The sequence below is a fragment of the Aegilops tauschii genome, chromosome 4, assembly GCF_002575655.3.
Source record: "Aegilops tauschii subsp. strangulata cultivar AL8/78 chromosome 4, Aet v6.0, whole genome shotgun sequence".
Lineage (NCBI taxonomy): Eukaryota > Viridiplantae > Streptophyta > Magnoliopsida > Poales > Poaceae > Aegilops > Aegilops tauschii.
In genome coordinates this window covers 182,725,146-182,743,830 of record NC_053038.3, presented here as the reverse complement: position 1 = coordinate 182,743,830, position 18,685 = coordinate 182,725,146, and positions in this window count along the sequence as shown.

The window sequence follows — 18,685 nt, the reverse complement described above, 5'->3', positions numbered from 1 at the left end:
AAGTAAGGAATTCTCGTTGGACATGAGATTTGGATTTAAGTAGGTGATTCTAGTTGAATATAGATGCTGAGTATGTCTACATGGTTCAGAGTAAATTGGATTTAGACTGATGATCTCGATCATGATACCATGTTTCTCGGTGGACGATAAACTAGGAGATTGTATTAATTGTCGGAGTTGATTTAGGATTCTATATAAGCTTGACCTTGGAGTTTACTTGACCATGATAATGGGAATCGGTGGACTGACTATAGCAAAGATAGCCCTTTCCAGTATTTGTGGATTATAGGGCATTAGAAGATCGTGTGGAACACCATAAACATTGGATTTGTAGAACTAATGGATTGTGTAGTGATTGACGGAAGATAATGGGCTGCTGGAGTTGACTCATAGGAAGGCACCAAGATCTTGGAGTGGCATACGACGTGTTTCCTTAGGATAGAGATGCACTACATTGGACCCTGGAAGAATAGGATGAGCACTTGGATTGTCATGTTTTATTCTAGCTTGGAAGCTTGTATGCTCTACCCATGGATTGTTAGGGGTAGCCATACATATGAGTTTGGGGATCGTAGACATATATGATTTTGCTAGACCTCCTCTCAGGATTCATGATGATATGAATAGCGTGAGTGATGATTGGATGACCTATAGGAGATGATGCTATCGGTGGTATGGTGTGATTCGTTTAAAGGACTAGGTAGAACTATTAGCATCTCAGAAACTCTGCTCAAGGATAAGATGATAAACGTTCACCCGCATACTAGAATCCTTGAGAATCCTTTAAAAACCCTGCCAAGCCACAACATGGTCGGATCATGACCATGGGTCTTGACTCTAGATCGAGAACACCTTGGACCATACTCAACTATGACCACCACCAATACCCCATCCTACTTTAGGTACCTCATGAACAAAGTCTTCATGGAGTACTTGGACAAGTTGGTTGTCATCTTTATTCTGGTAACATACTTGTCCACCCGAAGACAAAAGAAGAATCGTTGAGCTGGTCAAGGAACATCTGGAGATTGTCGTGTCTAGGAGGAAGAACTATAACAACCACCTTCGCCAAGAAGTAAACTACCGCGTCGAAGACCATGCGTATCTGCAAGCCAGTCCTCTCAAAGGAACTAAGTAATTCCTTGTCAAACAGAAGCTCACACCAAGATTTACCGGCCCCCTCCAAGATCACTTCGAGACGAAGAGTAGACGACTACCAGCTGGAGTTACCACCAAAGTTACCCACTTTGCGTACCGTTTTCCACGCGACACTCCCCCGGAAGTGTTCCCAACTTCCTAACTAGCCCGATCTCTACGAGGGCATCGACCACCGAGCCATCGACCCTAGCCCAATCTAACCTACCACGAGCCACCCATTAGCAACCTGGATCAAGAAGAACGTCATACACGAAGCCACACCATCAAGTACCCGAAGGTTCAATGGAGCACCAAACGGAAGCTGAAGCAGTATGAGGACGTGAAGACTACCCCAAATCCAAGTTTCTGTATCCCTTTCCGCGCCTAGTCTGGGAATCTCGGGGACGAGATTCTTGTAAGGGGAGTAGGTCTGTCACACCCTGATTTTCATGCCACAACACTGAAGTCAATAAATCATGCTAAAATGTGGTTTGACAAAAACTTTAGAGTGTTTTGTCTTTGCTTTGATTGAATGTTTGACTGTTGTTTGTAGTGCTCTAAAAATAAAATAAATCCTCCAACTCTTATACTCCTTCTCCTTGCTCCAAACTCTTGAACCAATGATCATGCCATGTGTATAGTACCTTATAGAATTTTCTTACAAAAATAATTTGGCCAAAAAGTATTTTCAAAAATTAGTTTTCCAAAAACCCCTGAATTGTGATTTGCACTGCAAGTACTTAATTAAGGGCAGTAAAAATCTTTCCAAAAATATATTTGAGTCCTATTAGATATAGGACACCCAGAAACCACAAAAATATAATTTTAAAAGTTATTTTCCTATTTTATTTAAAGGCTTTTTCTTAAGTCCAGAAATGGTTTTAATAGGTTAAAATTAGTTTAATGCTTTAAAAATATTTGGGAAAACCTAGGGAAACTCAGTGGACATATATTTTCCATATATAAGAGTTTCAACACATGGTCATATTCAAATTATTGGTCAAACCCCTCAAAAACCCTTTCTGGATATTTCAAGCTTTTGAAATATTTACAAAGGAAATATTCCCCAAAAATTCCAAGAAAATTCTATCATGTCACATATGACATGCTTGATGATCTTGCCATGTCTCATGTCATGGAGAATAGTATAACCCCATGAAATCCTCTCAAAACCACTTCTGTCCTTTTTCAAGTTTGAACAACTTTGCACTGTCAGACATGTCCAAATGCTCTCAAACTTGGTGCACATGCTCAAATGGTGTAATAATGCATCTAGACCAAATGGCGCAAGTTGGAGGGAATGTTGTCTTGATCAAAGTGCCCCAAAACCCTCTCTGTCCAGAACCAAATTTGAACAACTTTACATTGGCAACTTTCTCCTTTCGATCTCAACTTTTGTGGACATGTTCAGAACCTCAAATGATGACACTACACTAAGTGGTGCATCAAGGAGAATAGCTTTGCATGACTAAATCTTCAAAAGTCCATTTCTGTTGATTTCTAGGGTTTACAAAAGTTGCATTGGCAACTTTTCCCAAATGGACTCAATCTTGGTGGAACCACTTGTTTTCTTATGCCATTTGGCCATGTCAAGCCTTATGACAAGAGGAGTTCATATTCTTTCCCAAATCAACAACAAACACCTTCTGCCACTTTTCTAAAAACACCAATTTGACCACTTCCACTAATCTCCATGAGTTCTACTTTTTACCACCACCCCTACTAGTTCCCCTCTACCTCTGGTGTGCTTCCTTGCCCGAGAGGCAATGATGAAGGGGGGCAGGGATCCACTTTTCTTCTCTAGGCAGTAGCATTTCCACTCTCTCTCAACTCCCTCTCCCCTCCAGTGGATTCCCAGGGCATCCAATGCCATTGCCACATTGTTTACTCCCCCTTGCAGCTGCCAGACACAAGTGGGCGCGTGAGGACGCGAGAAAAAGCCGCGGGTGCCGGCCATTTGCGCGCTCTGGAGCACGTCAGCGTGCTCCCGACCGTTGATTCCGAGTCCCCCGACCACCTCGAGCCTCCCCTTGCGCCAGTCGAGGTGCCTCGACATCCGCAACACGCCACCATGCTGGCCCCCTCCTTCCCCTCTCTGTCCTGCCCATGCCGCGCGTGCCCAGAGCCGCCCGAGCCCGCCAGTGCGCGTGCGAGCTCATGGCTCCACCCGGAGCTCTCCCCGCTCCTTCTCTCCCTTCCCCTGGCCATAGACCATCTCTACAAACGCCCCGGACACGCACACGTGAGCCCCCATGACCCCTAGCAACAGCAATGACCTCGCCGGCGCACCCGTCCATGGTGCACCTCGCCCCCTTCTATTTAAAGCCACCCCCGAGCCCCTCTCTACTCCTTTGGCTTTCTCTCCCTCCCGTGCACCCCCTGGACCGACCCACTTCCCTCCTCGCGCCCTCCATATCCCCCCCATGGACGGAGAACCGCCGTCGGCCCCGTGCTAAATTCGGGCTACCCCGAGCCTCTCTTCTCTCCCTATCCACTCCAGAGCCCCCTCACCACCACCGCCGACTCGCCCCACACTCCACTTCCTCCTCCCCGTGCCTGCCTCGCTATGCCAAACCTCGCTGACAACCTCCTCCGCGATCATCCAGGCCATCACCGCTACGGCCCTCCCCGGCATGCGTGAAGCACATGGATGGGTGCAGCATGGCCTCCTGAGCAGGCTGGTGGGCGGAGCGTCGCCGGAGATGCTCTATAGTGCCGACAATCGCCGGCTGGAGCCGGTCCTCCCCGCGGCCGGAGCGCGCGCGGGAGGTTGAAGATGGCCTGCTGCTGGGCCCCGCGCATCAGCGACCCAGCAGGCAGGCCCGACCGTTTAAATGGAAACGGCTTCGGCCGGATCCGCCTCCCCTCCGCGAAGGCGCACCCCCGCGAAGCCGCCTACGACATCACCACCTCTGCCCGCGCAGCCGAGCCACTGGGCCGGCCCACGGTCTATCTGTCGCCCGTGCGCAGGATAAGTTAAAGCCTTATTTCCTTTTTCACTTTCCAGTCAACTTCATAAATCCATAAATAATTCAAATTAACTTCAAATTTGATGATTTGAATTTCTCATAGTTTCTAAATTCATGCCCTATCTCAAGGTGCTATTTGCACATTTTTCCAGAAGTATTTCTTTCACAAATAATTATCAAATACCATTTTTCCATTTCTGTCATAAACTTTAGAAAATCACAAAGGTCTCAAATTTGATCCAAATGCCATGATTCAAATTCCTAGATGCTTGTAATTTCATAACTTAGCTGATGAACATTTTTCTTAATACTTTCTGTCCCACATAAAATAATGAGCCATTTCTTCATATTTGTCAACTTTGCAAATTCATAGGAAATTCAATTGAACTCCAAATCCAGTGAAACCAACTCCCAGATGCTTCTAAAATCATGATTTGCTAAATGGGTGCCTTTGCTCATCTTTCAAAAATATATTTCTGTACACTTCTTGCAAATCCATAAACCCCTTGATTCCATCATATTGAAATGTTCAGAAATATTCACTAATCCAATTCCGATGAAACCACCCTGGTTATTTTTCATATGACCAGGGAAGTCCTAGAAAAGTCAAATCCATATTTTTAGAGCACTTTTATTTTCTGCCTTGTTGTGTTGCTTATTATGATTGTTTTGACGTTATTTGACGAAGTAGACGGAGTACTTGGAGAAGGACCAGAACATCTCAAGACTCTGATGAACCAGGCAAGCAGCCCTTTGACCATGTCCATGAAACCCTTTTTATGCATGTCATATAGCACTTTACTATTATTGCATTGGAATCATGATGAGATGGTAACCACTTCGGTGGGTTGCCTTTATTGCTTCCTTGTTGATACTTGCATTGTGCATGACCCCACCTTCGTATGAGGGTTATGAGGGTGGGAGTAGATAGGATGCTAAAGTAGATGCTACGCAAATGGGACGGGTATGCATGGTGATGGAGGCAAGTATGCTCCCAAAGACTTTTTGAAAACCCCGTCGGGTGCCACTAATGAACGAGGGAGATGTTGAGCTAGGTAACCACTTGACAAAGAAGTGGTGTACCGGAGAAGGATATGTGAGTGTGGTTTCAAAAACGGATTGGTTTAAGTTGCGACCGTTATTCCAACCTTACATGTGCAACCACTCTACCCTTATATGGGAAAGGGCATTATTTATTAGCTAAGCCGATGCTAGCTTGGAGCCTGCATTGCTAGTGAAGGGAGAGTTGTTGGTGCGCTCTCTCGGGACGGGGTCGTGCCAGGTAGGGCGGCCAAGAACATTTTTATGGGGCACCGGACACACCGTTGGTACCCCGTGCCAGTGGTATGTGATAAATATGGGAGCGAGGCTCCACAATTTTAAGATGTGAAATGTTGGGCACGGGGGTTACTACAAATCGAGTGGACTCCGTGTTAGTGTCGTCTAGGGAAAGATAGTGATGGGGTGCTTACCCCGGGTACATGAGGTACCACGGGTCGTGGATGACACGGAAGTTCCCTGGATCATGTGGGTAAAATGTGCAACCTCTGTAGAGTGTAAAACTATTCGAATAGCCGTGTCCACGGTCAAGGACAGTTGGGTAACCGCTCTTGGGCTACGTCCAAATGTTTGCGAAACCAGTGAGTGTGTATGGAAAAGTGGAAAGAACTATTTGGGTCAAGTCAAAGAACTTGACAAGATTGAGTTGGGTTGATGCCCACTCTAATTATGTTGATATCTCTAACCTGTTCTCATGATTACTCAAATTCTCCTGATGCATGTCTTACAAGTTGTTGAACATGTCATTGCACTCAAAACTAGCTTTCTACAAAATGACCTACTTAGTGCTATATCATGCATTGTTGTACCTTGTTCTCAAAACACGGGTTGCTTGCGAGTACATTCAAAGTACTCATTGGCTTGCCACTGGTTATTTTATTGGCCAGGCATGAAAGAACAAGATGTGATGAAGAACACTTCGGTGACGAACATGCGAGCTAGGACGCTTCCCAGTCAGAATGCCTGTAGGGTTAAGGCAGATGGCCTCGGTTGATGCGTGGCGGTTGATTGGACGTGGGCGTCTCCGCTTCCCCACGCTGCCTTTGAATCCGCCTAGCTATGCGGCCCCTACGGCCTACACAGTTATTCCTCCGTCGCCTGCGCCTCGCTTCCCCAATCCCCCTGCTTCCTTGAGACCCAGCTTTCCTTCTCTGATCTGACCTGCCATCCCCTGCTTCATTGCCATGGCGCCAAAACAAGGGGACAAGGGGAAGAAGCCAATTTCTCTGCCAAGCGCTGCTCCAGCTGTCGAGTCGGCGCTAGGCCGATCCCGGGTGCTCAACGACGAGGCCATGGACAAGGTGCGTCCGATACTTGCTTCCAGCTTCAACGAGTGGGGAGAGACGGTGGCTTGGCCTGCGTCTCGCACTCGCATGGCTCGGGTAGCCACCGAGGTCCCAATCTTCATTGATGCCCTCTAGGCTGGCCTGATTCCTCCCTTTTCTGCCTTCCTCAACGCGGTGCTAGAGCATTACCAGATTCACATGCTGCATCTTGACCCTCAATCGGTGACTCTTCTTGTTGTCTTCGCCTTCGTGTGTGAAGCCATGGTGGGCATCGCTCCTTCGGTGGCCCTCCTCCGTCATTTCTTCTCATTCCATCTGGCCGACCCTCAGCAATGCTCGGGGTGCGTGAGCTTCCAGGTCGTGGCTGCGACCGCTGGCGCGGGGATTGACTTTGAGCTCCCTTCATCCATGAGCGAGTGTCGTACGCGATGGGTGTTTGTCGATGCCGGCGTGCTCAGCCCCCTGCTTCATGCTCCGGCGGGGCCTGCTGTTCCAAACTCCGGTTGGGGCCATCAGAAGCTCACGAGCCCCCGCCTTGCTCCTGTCTGGGCCAGGCTGAGGATGTTGAAGGACCGCGACGTGACTGCGCCTATGTTGGTGAAGGAGTTCGTCAAGCGCCGAGTCGCTCCGCTTCAGCGCCATTCCCGCCCGATGTGGGCCTTGCTCAGCAGTCAGGACCATATGAGGTTTCGGGAGGAAGGGCTTCCTCTTAAGACGCGGGAGACGGTGCTCATGGTTCTGACGGGTATCCCTCTGCTGGACGACATGCCCAGGAAGAGCTGCCTGCTGTACCGTTGCGAGAACAAGGATGGGTTTGTCGCGAGCATGCCCTCCTTTGATGAGTGGGGCCTGTGCCCGATCGGCCTGGTGGGGCCCCGCGGGAACCCCGTCGACGTGGTCCCCTTCCTCGCCACCGGTGCCGAGCTCGCCCCAAGTGTGGGTGCAGAAGGGCGAGCTCCGATGGAGGTCGGCGGCACTAGCGTTGAAGAGCACATGCCGGATGGCGATCCTGGGGCGTCGTCTTCTGGGGCCTGCGCCCCCCTCCTGAGGCGCTAATTATTGAGGAGGTGCAGCATGCGGCTCCCGAGGCCAAGGCTCCAGGAGCCTCGGGAGGTTGTGGCGAGATGGTGCCTGGTTGTTCGCTGCGACCGGGCACCCCTGAAGATATCCTCCCAGGCTCTTCTTCGGCCCCGCTCCGCACCGGCCGTCACGTCCAGCGTTTCGGTCGTCTTTGTGTGGACTTCGGGGAGCTCCGCAAGAGGAAAGGATCTCCTAGCAGCAGCAACATCTTCGGGCCGTTGAACCGGCGAAAGTACATCGCCATCGACACGTAAGTATCCTGTTGTCACGGCTTCCTGCGTGTAGCTTCCTTATCCTGACGTCAGTTCTCCAGGGACCCTTCTATTGAGGCTGTTGCATCTCCCGAGAAGCGGCCTCCTCCTTCATCAACTCCCCCATCTGCCTTGAGCATTCCTGGTCTTCCTACCGCCCTTGGAGTCGGGTCGGTCGGGGGAGCATCTCTGCCTTCGTGGCGCGCTGTGCCCGCAGTTTGGCCATCCCTCCCCCACGGTCTGGCGTGGAGGTTGGCGGGCGTGCCCAAGGCTCCCCCTTCGTTTATGGGCAGCAGCAGGCTGGCTTCGATCTTCTGTTCCTCTTCAAGCAACGAGCCTCCGCCGGCTTGGGCTTCTCGCGAGGACGGGCTGGTGTTGGGTGCGGCGCCAGCCCCCAGCCCCCTGCCGGGGGGTGGCGCCCCGCCCGCAGCCCCCGAGGTGGAGGACGAGGATGGCCTAGCATTTGAGCTCGAGCGCGGGCGGAGTGTGGTTCGTCACGAGCTCTTCCAGGAGGCGATGGGCGCGATGAGCCGACTTGGTGAAGAGCTCGTGGGTGTTGGCTCGCGCCTTGAGGCCGAAGGTCTCCGTCTGGTGGAGGAGTGGCGCAAGCTAAGGGTGGCCATCAACCTCGGTCGCTATCAGCGCGACCTTGAGAATGCGAGGGCCGAGGCGTCCCTCAAGATCGCCCATGAAGCCCGCTCGCGAGCCTTGGAAGAGGCTCACGAGGTTGACCGCCGTCGCGAGGCTGCGGAGGAACGCGTGTGGGAGCTCCAGGCCTGGAGCGCATCCCTTGAGCAACAGGTGGAGGCGCGCACGGCTGCTCTTGAGTCACTGAGGGGGCGCCCGCGGAGGAAGAGGAGATCCGAAAGCGTGAGGAGGAGCGGGCCCTGGAGGCCGTGGAGCGTAGCCTGGAGCTCGAGCATCTGGAGACGAGGGAGCGTCAAGTTGCCCAAGCAGAAGATGCCGTCGGGGCTCATGAGGCTAGAGTCGAGGAGGAGGTTGATCGCCGGGTGGCCAAGGTTCGCGCAGATCTGGAGAGTAGGTACGACCCGAAGCTGAAGCTTGCAGGCGCGGAGGATGAGGGCAGGGCTGCTGCCCTCAGGCCCAGGTTGGACGAGGCTGAGAGGCGTGCGGAAGCCACGGCCGCTGCCCTGGTTACTGCGCAGGCGGACTTGGCCTCCGCCCGCGCCGAGCTGTGTTCCCTCTGGAGGCGGGTTGATGACGCAAAGGCCGTCGCGAGGCAAAAAACGGAGGAAGTGCTCCAGCGACGAACGCTGGAGCGCGAGCATGCCCCTATGCTTCAGGATCTCCGGAACAGGGCCAATATCGCCCTGGGCCATATTTGCGACGTGGAGGCGCCGACCCCTCACTGGAATGATTATGCCAGCCACCTGACCTTCTTCACCGAGGTGGTGACGCGCCTGGAGGCTCAGTCTACCAGAGCTCGCCAGCTTGTGGAGGAAAGGGGGCGTGGCCTGCTCGAGCGCGCTTTCTCCCGTGTCTTCAGCCACCTCCTGAATGCCGACCCCAACTTTGATTTCGACGCCGCCATCGCCCCCATACCCACGGCTGTCCGGGGCGACCTAGCGCGTTGGGTTGAGGACAATGTGGATGCGTTGGTCAGGGCCTTCACTTCGGAGGATGACGCGGTGGTGGTCGTCGCAGACGAAGGCGACGTGGTTGACGACGGCGACGGGGGCGTCGCCGATGGCGGCGACGATGCCGATAAAGACGACGATGACGCGAGTGACGCATCCGCGGGTGACGCAGCGAGCGACATTTCTGGCTGATCCCTTGTTCTCCTGTCATTTCATCCTTCACACAAACTTAGGCGTGGCCCTTGGAAAACTTGTAAGAGCATTATGAGAGGGGGAGCCCCTCGTGTAAGCAAACTGCAGTTTTTACTTTCCTACGCAATGCGAGTTTGTGTCTTCATGAGCTCATGAATCCGGGTGCGAGCTCTCTATCGTGGTTTACCATAGTCAGTGCTAGCTTTGAGCTGGGTCACGACACGTCGAGTTTCTGAGAACCCTGTGGAGCTCGTCGCTCCGTCAGAAGGGGCCCCACTAGAGGTGAGCACCAGTTGCAGTGCTTGCGCGCACTTGGCGTGCGCGCTTCGCGCTGTCCCGCTCGCGAGGAGCTCGTGAGGGGAAGGTTATGGAAATGAGTCCCAGTCAAAACGAGATCCAAAAGGCAAGAAATTGCTCAAACAAGAAAAGGCTCCCCCCGCGCACATCAATAAAAACTCAGCTTCAACTCACATCCAGATCCAGAAAGCAAAGCTACCGAGAGAGAGATCCAAAGCAAAAGGCCGTGTCCGGCACCTAGTCTACTCTTCTGGTGTTCAAGTCTTCTCACCAGCGCGGAGCTAAGTGCTGCCACTAGGCGTGGGAGGGAGCCCCAGGGCCTGAGGCCGGCACCCCTGAGACTCTGGGGCGTGTACAGCCCCAACTCATTATTACGTGAGAGTGTCACGGGCGGCGAGCTTCACAGGTACCGGCCTTGCTTCATATTGCCAGACGAGGGCCCCGCCTTGCGCCACCCTTCACCTCCGTTGGGCAGACCGGTCACCGGGACGACACAAAGGAGGGAAAGGGGACGCCAGTGGTGCCCCTGGCGACCACAGGTCCTCTGCCGGGGGAAGGGTTGTCGAGGCCTCCCCGGCAGAGGGCCTACCTCCGGGCGTCGCCAGGCGTCGCGCGCCGCGGGGAGGGGCCTTGCTCCTGGCTCCCTCCCGTCGGCCCCCTGTGTGTCTCCCTTATTGGAACGGATGCTACCGTGCCAGGGTCGTCGATCGACGCTGCAACCTGAGTCATCTACAGCCCATGGTTAGCATAAGCCTGTTCCTGAGAGATTAGCGGTACCCTGTAGTTGCCGTTGCCGGCGTGACCGTCGTGGTTCTCCGTTGGTTCTTGGAAGGCTTCGACTCCTTGCGCGCCCTCTCCCCAATCTTCCCCAATGAACGAGCCAGGGTCGTCCTCTGGTGCGTACCCTTGGTCCATCATGCGGGGCACGTAGGCTTCCGGGGCCGTCACCCCGAACACCTCGCCGTGGTGCCCCACGCTCCATGTTGTCGGCCCATGGTGGCGTCCTGGGGATGACAGCATGGCATCCGGCAGGGACCGTGGAGGGCGATGCTTGCGCCCGTGCCCGTCGCGGGCGGCATGGGGGAGTCGGAGCCCCCTACGCCGCTGGGTGTGCTGATGTTGATAAAGCCCCCGGGAGTAGTTGATGGCGCGCGGATGTGGTGAGGTTCGTCGCGCGGCCCTGCAGTGGCCTGGGGAGGAAGTCGATAGCAGAAGGGTGGTGCTCCCGACGCTGCTGCATCCAGCAGCTCGGCAACACGCTCCAGCAGTGTGTCCCGGCCGCTTTCCATCAGCCTGCACCACAATAGCTCCTTTGCCACAGTGAGCGCTGCCCGCATGTTTGCTTTCTCCCACCGTGAGTGCGGCGCCGTTGCTGCGGCATGGCTCGCTACTCTTGCGGTGGCCCGTACATGCCATGGGGTGAGGGTGGACGACGCCTCGCCGCGCTGACCGCGCCCGGCGGAATTTGGCGGCGCCCGTGCCGCCTGGAGTGCGGGGTCGAGACCTTCATGGGCAGGCGGCGCTGCCCGGGCTGGCCAGGCTGCCCAGCGCTTGAAGCCGGCCCTTGAGACGCCCGACATCGTGGCTGGGGAGCATCGACGAGCTGGCCGCTGGAGGAGGAGCTCCGGCGCACCCCCACATAGCGCGCCAAATGTCAGATGTGGGGTTCCGGCAGACCCTTAAGGTTCGAACACTGGGGTGCGCGCGAAGTCTTTCCCTCCTACCGATCTACGCCCTGGCTCGCTAGGATCTAAAGGACGAACTCGACGAACTCGCAACACAGAAAGACACGAGGTTTATACTGGTTCGGGACACCGTTGTGGTGTAATACCCTACTCAAGTGTCGTGGTGGTGGATTGCCTCTTGGGCTGATGATGAACAGTACAAAGGAAGAACAACCTCCTGAGGTTGAGGTGTTCTTGTGAGTAGGCTCTCGATCGGGTTGGATCAAGCTAAGATCAGATCCCCCTACTATGGTGGCTAGCTCTACTTATATAGGCCCTGGTCCTCTTCCCAAATATCGAGGGGGAAGGGAGCCAACGACGGCGGGCGAATTTGAAGGGGGACAGCTAGTACAAGCTATCCTGATAAAAGCGGTCTTCGCCTGCGAAAAGCTCTGGTGGTGACGCTGCCTTGGGCTCCACGATGACCTCCGTCTTGCCGTCCTCCTGGTCTTGGTGTCGTATCACCAATATAGCAACCTTTGCCTGATGCCTCGGTACCCTTCACCTGCGCTGGCCTCCTTAGCACCAAAGAGGAAATAAGGACGTTGCGCGCGCTGGCGCCCGCTTGGTGTCGTTCGTCATCGCTCACATTACGAGAGCCTCGTGAGGTTTGCCCCGCCTTGATATCTCCGCTCCTCGTGAGCCTTCCTGGCTAGGCCACTCCAGAGGAGGTCTTGCATCGTCCGCATCGCGAGGCTTGGACCCTCGCGAGGGTCTTGGATGCCTTGTTGATGAAGATGGGACGTACGGCCTGCCGGCTTAGCCACGTTGTGGGCCGCAGGCAGACAGGTCTGGGGACCCCCGTTCCCAGAACGACGATAGTATTGCCCCTTGTGATGGCAACCTTTATTATGCAGTCTGTCGCTTTTATTCTTCACCCTCACATGTTTGTACAACGCTCACACTTTTAGAAGCAATTTTTATTGCCTTATTGCACCGATGACAACTTACTTGAGGGATATTGCTCAATCCCTAGGTAGGTATGGTGGACTCTTGAAAATAAGATTTGGGTTTAAGGGTTTTTGGATGCACAAGTAGTATCTCTACTTAATGCGGAATTTTTGGCTAGCAAAGATAGGGGCAAGCACCACATGTTGAAGGATCTATGACAATATAAATTCTATGTGAATATGAACAAACATGAATCATTAAATTGTCTTCCTTGTCCAACGTCAACAATTTTGGCATATAATATTTTTATGGGGGCTCACAATCACAAAATATTTCTAGGATAGTGTATTTATATGTGAATCTTCTCTTCCCTTATTAATTCTTTCATGAGTTGCATCATTGACCAATGCTATGTTTGTCAATCTCTAATAAAATTTATTACTTATACTTTTCCTTATGTGGTGTCATCACTTACCACAAGATTAGTGATACGTCTCCGTCGTATCTACTTTTCCAAACACTTTTGCCCTTGTTTGGACTCTAACTTGCATGATTTGAATGGAACTAACCCGAACTAACGCCGTTTTCAGCAGAATTGCCATGGTGTTATTTTTGTGCAGAAATAAAAGTTCTCGGAATGACCTGAAACTTCACGGAGAATATTTTTGGAATATATAAAAAATACTGGCAAAAGAATCAAGGCCAGGGGCCCCACACCCTGTCCATGAGGGTGGGGGCGCGCCTACCCCCTGGGCACGCCCCTGCCTCGTGGGCCCCCTGAGGCTCCACCGACCTCAACTCCAACTCTATATATTCACGTTCGGGGAGAAAAAAATCAGAGAGAATGATTCATCGTGTTTTACGATACAGAGCCGTCGTCAATCCCTAATCTCTCTCGGGAGGGCTGATCTGGAGTCCGTTCGGGGCTCCGGAGAGGGGAATCCGTCACCGTCGTCATCATCAACCTTCCTCCATCACCAATTTCATGATGCTCACCGCCGTGCGTGAGTAATTCCATCGTACGCTTGCTGGACGGTGATGGGTTGGATGACATTTATCATGTAATCGAGTTAGTTTTGTTAGGGTTTGATCCCTAGTATCCATTATGTTCTAAGATTGATGTTGCTATGACTTTGCTATGCTTAATGCTTGTGACTAGGGCCCGAGTGCCATGATTTCAGATCTGAACCTATTATGTTTTCATGTATATATGTGAGTTCTTGATCCTATCTTGCAAGTCTATAGTCACCTATTATGTGTTATGATCCGTTAACCCTGAAGTGACAATAATCGGGATACTTACCGGTGATGACCGTAGTTTGAGGAGTTCATATATTCACCTAGTGTCAATACTTTGGTCCGGTACTCTATTAAAAGGAGGCCTTAATATCCCTTAGTTTCCAATAGGACCCCGCAGCCACGGGAGGGTTGGACAAAAGATGTCATGCAAGTTCTTTTCCATAAGCACGTATGACTATATTCGGAATACATGCCTACATTAAATTGATGAACTGGATCTAGTTCTGTGTCACCCTATGTTATAACTATTGCATGAGGAATCGCATCCGGCATAATTCTCCATCACCGATCCAATGCCTATGAGCTTTTCACATATTGATCTTTGCTTAGTTACTTTGCGGTTGCCACTGTTACAATTACTACAACACTGCTACTGTTACCTATGCCATCGTTACCGTTACTTCCATATTACTTTGCTACTAAATACTTTGCTGCAGATATTAAGTTATCCAGGAGTGGTTGAATTGACAACTCAACTGCTAATACTTGAGAATATTCTTTGGCTCCCCTTGTGTCGAATCAATAAATTTGGGTTGACTACTCTACCCTCGAAAACTGTTGCGATCCCCTATACTTGTGGGTTATCAATTAGCATGTGATCTTTTTAATTTATTTCCTTTCTTTTTATTGCAACATGAAAGTAAAGAAAGCAAAAAATCAAACTAAACTTTATTATATATCTCACACATGATTACAAGGATAGATCACTAAGCAAACTCTCGAAAAGAAAGGATTGAACTAAACTTTTATTCATCTAAAGCAAAAGATCGAACTAAAATAAGTAAAGGCAAAAGATAGTGGGGATGATACGATACTGGGACATCTCCCCCAAGCATGGCGGAAGCCAAGGGGAGTGCCCATACCCGATACTCAATTTTCTTTTGGTGGTGAAGAAGATGGTGGTGCTGAAGGATTAGTGGGTTTGTCCTTCTTCCTTGGCTTACGCTTGAGGATGGAATTTTCCTCTCAATTCACTGACCTCCTGCTCAAGCTCCAGCACATTTTTGCAAAGATCATGCTTATTTTCCTGCAAAAGACTGAAGGGTATGAACTGAATCTTAGGCCTCTTTGGTATGTTTGGGAGGCTTGACTTCATGAATTCCACATACATGTCCCCAGGTTGAGGTAATGGAGGTTCGTCCTCATCTGAGCTCGTTTCCTCCTTCTCCATAGGATAATAGTCTTCCTCTTCCTCCGAAGTCCAGCCATAGTGCTCCACATCCCCATAAGACTTGGGGTTTTCGATGAAAACAGTGACATAACTCTCTTCCTCAGAGTCTTGGGATGACATATTTTCAGACACATCAGGAAAACAACAAGAAAAGAAAACAAAAGATTTCTCCACAATACGGTGGTCAACCGGTTCGGGGAGGTATATAAAGATTTTTTATCTTTGGAAACAAGCAAACGGTTGAAAGACGGAGTCCGGAAGGTGCCCCAGGTGGGCACAACCCACCTGGGCGCGCCCTGGTGACTTGTGCCCACCGGGGTCACTTTCCCGGTAGTTTCTTATTTTCCTAATTTTATAAATATTCCAAAACTGACAAAAAATATTTTTGCGGATTTTTCGGATTCTGTTTACTTACCGTATCACGTACCTCCTCTTTTTTCAAGATTCTTGTGGCACCCCGATCCGCATGGAGTAGGGGGCCTTCGCACGTCAGCCCAGGATAACACCTAACACACGATAGGTCCATGATACAGCATTCAAGTACAAGAATATTCATCAAATACATGTGTATAGGATTACATCATTGATGAGTATAGTCATCTGGCATAGCTCTAAGGCTATTTCAAAGGCGGCAGAAGTCTTGGTTTGGCAGCTCGTCAACTCTGGCTGGGCTCCACAACTCATGGAACTGGCAAGGTTACATCCTAGCGCGACCAATCAAGTAAACAATCCAGGCACGACCTACAAGCTGGCATGACACGCCAGGTCAGTACATTGAATATAGTTGCAAGACAACCAAATACATAGCATCCAAACAAACAGATGACAAAGCAAGAACCAAGCGCATGCAACAAACTACCTCATAACAAAAACTAAGCATGGCATGATATTAACTAGAGACATAAATCAAACTAAGCATGAACAACATCATAGCATCTACTAGCATGACAATAACAAGGCATATCAAAACATGCTTCTAGCATGGCAATGACATAACATGGCATAGCATATCATTTCAATCATGGCATAATTTAGCATATCAATCAAAGCATGGCATGGCATCATGAAACTATGCTGAAAATACACTACCAGTTATCTCCAATGAAGACTTAACATATTAAATTGATTCAAAAACCTCTTACTTTGCCTCGGCTCCTCGGAGCTAACTCATGACTCATCAAGACCTCGTCTCGGGATCATATCAAAACATCACCATGACTTCTCACGACTATCTCATAGTCCAAGTCACCATATTCTTTATCACACATTAGTTATCAACTTAGTCATTTAAGGTTTATCCTACATTTCGACCAAGACCCGATAGTGTGACCTACTACGAACTATGCCCATGACCGAGGACGGGGCTATCGATAGATTTAACACACACTCTGCATAGGTAGCGCACTTTACCCACACCACAGAACCCCAGGCCTCGCACTCCCATTCGGGTGGACCAACGGTGTTCCGACAAAACCGACACTCTCCCGGCAACTCCGACCAACACCCCTTCTTGGGTTCAGTCTTGGGTGGCCCCGTGCCTACCAAAGGCATCAACGGCCACCGTCGTGGCAAAACATAAACAGTCCCAAATGGGGACATGAGCTAAAAAACAAACCTGGGCACACAAGGCTTATGTCCACCTACCTGATTAGTGTAGCGCTCGCCCATAACCTTCCCTCCTTGGAGGCACCAGCGAGAGGCATGACAATAGATCACATTAAGGCCTTCCCATAAAGGCAAATGTGGCTGCACTTAAGGAGTTCGATTTTGTGGCACTATGACTCAATCCCATCGTTGACGGAGGATATTTGTTATTATTAAGTCATGTTATTATCTTCTCCATCATCATCAACATGCAAGAATGATTATCATGGATGCACAAATGAGCATGAACATACAAATGCATGAAGAAAATACTAAGCTTCTCGAGTGAACAACTACAGCATAAACAACATGGCAATACCGGATACTAGCATATCAACGGTGTACCACAATAATTATAGCCTTTATATCAATGACATGAGGCTAAAGCAAGCAGTGACATGAAATTATTAATAACACATCCTAGTTAGCATGGCAAAAATAACAAGAAAGCTCATGCATGCATGGCAAGCAAAATAAACATAAAGCATAACGGAATAACTGCAGACGAAACTGATAAGAAACTACTGCAACTACACACACACAAGGTGCAAGCAAAGTCAGCATGCAAGTTCGAGGCTCATGATTAGAGGTTGGCTTGCCTGGGGGTCAAGGAATACTCCGGGAAAAAGTGTAGAAAGATCGCAGAAAGATTTGCCAGAAACAGTTCTCTCTTGGAGGGGGTTGTTTGTGGGCAAGGGCAAAATGGTCATTTTCACCATGTGTAAACATTATGAAAATGGTACCAACGAAAAGATCTCGATGAACAAAGAAAGTGAGCGTTGGAATCACTTGAATCGGAGACATGGTTGAAAAGTTGTGGCCGTTCGTTCGTTAGGCAAAAATCGAATAAAAATATATCCATTTCTGGCCTTAATAGGTGAACGTTCACACAATAAGCGGTTCGTCTGGCGAGGCTGAAAACAGAAAATCTAAAACTTAGAATACGTTTTCGAAGCACAAAAAACTTATTTCAGAAAATACGTCTTCAGAATACAGAAAATGTAAAGTTGTCTGGGCGTTTCCACTTATCTGAGGTGGCACCTCTTAGCCGCCGACAGGTGGGGTCGCGCGGGAGTGGGGCCCGGGTGGCCCTGGCTTCTTCTTCCTCCCGCACGGGAGCGAGCGTGGCCGAGGGAGGCGGCCATCCCGACGGCGATGGTCGGCGCATCCGGCCACGGCAGGCGATGGGCGACCTACCCACAAGCTCAGGTGCGAGCGGCGCATCTCGTGGTGGCCTCCGTTGCTGACGAGGAGGACTGGAGAGGGAGAAGTCAAGCTCGTGGCGGGGAGGGGCTCCGGCCGGCGGAGAAGATGGAGTTACGGTGGTGGAGAGGAGGGATTGAGGCTACAGGGAGGTCCGCCGGGCTCCAGGGGTTGAAGTGGTGGAGGAGGAACTGGGGGAGGGGCGCGGCATCTCCAGAATCGAGCGAGACCCGAGGCGGCGACCGTGGCGATGGTGGGGATCGGAGAGAAGCTCCGGGGCGAAATGAGGAGCGTGGGGAGGCGTAGAGGAGGGCGGGGAGCTGCTGATGAGATCAGACGGGGCGCGAGGGGGCTACTTATAGCCGGGCGAGGAGCACTCGAGCTGGTCGCCGCCGAGCGAGTCCGGCCACGGCTCTGCCGGCTGCAGCACTCATGGGGAGGCACGGGAAGACGTCGAGGAGGAAGCGGACGAGTGCCAGAGGGTCACGGAGACGAGCAGCGGTCGGAGACGACAGGAGGAAGAGGACAGAGGAGGATGGCGACGGTGCACACGGGCGCACACTGTGCGACATCAGTTCCGGCTAGTCAGGGAAGAAAACGAAGGGGAGAGGAGTCCAGCGGGAAGGGGACGGCGAGGGGGGGCTGTAGGATATTGATGAGGGTGCCAGAACCAGTCGGAGCGACGCTACCGACGACTACTGTGCACAGAGCACCGCTTTGGCCGGCTGCTCTCGTGGTCACCACGGACAAGGCGCACTCTGGACTCTTTAATGATGCCAGCTCATGTCTATAGCGTAGTCCGTCCAAGATAGAGCAATACTGCGGTAAATAGACGAGCAAAGACACAGGGAGTGGAGTAAACCAAGCTCCACAAGTTTGTTGTA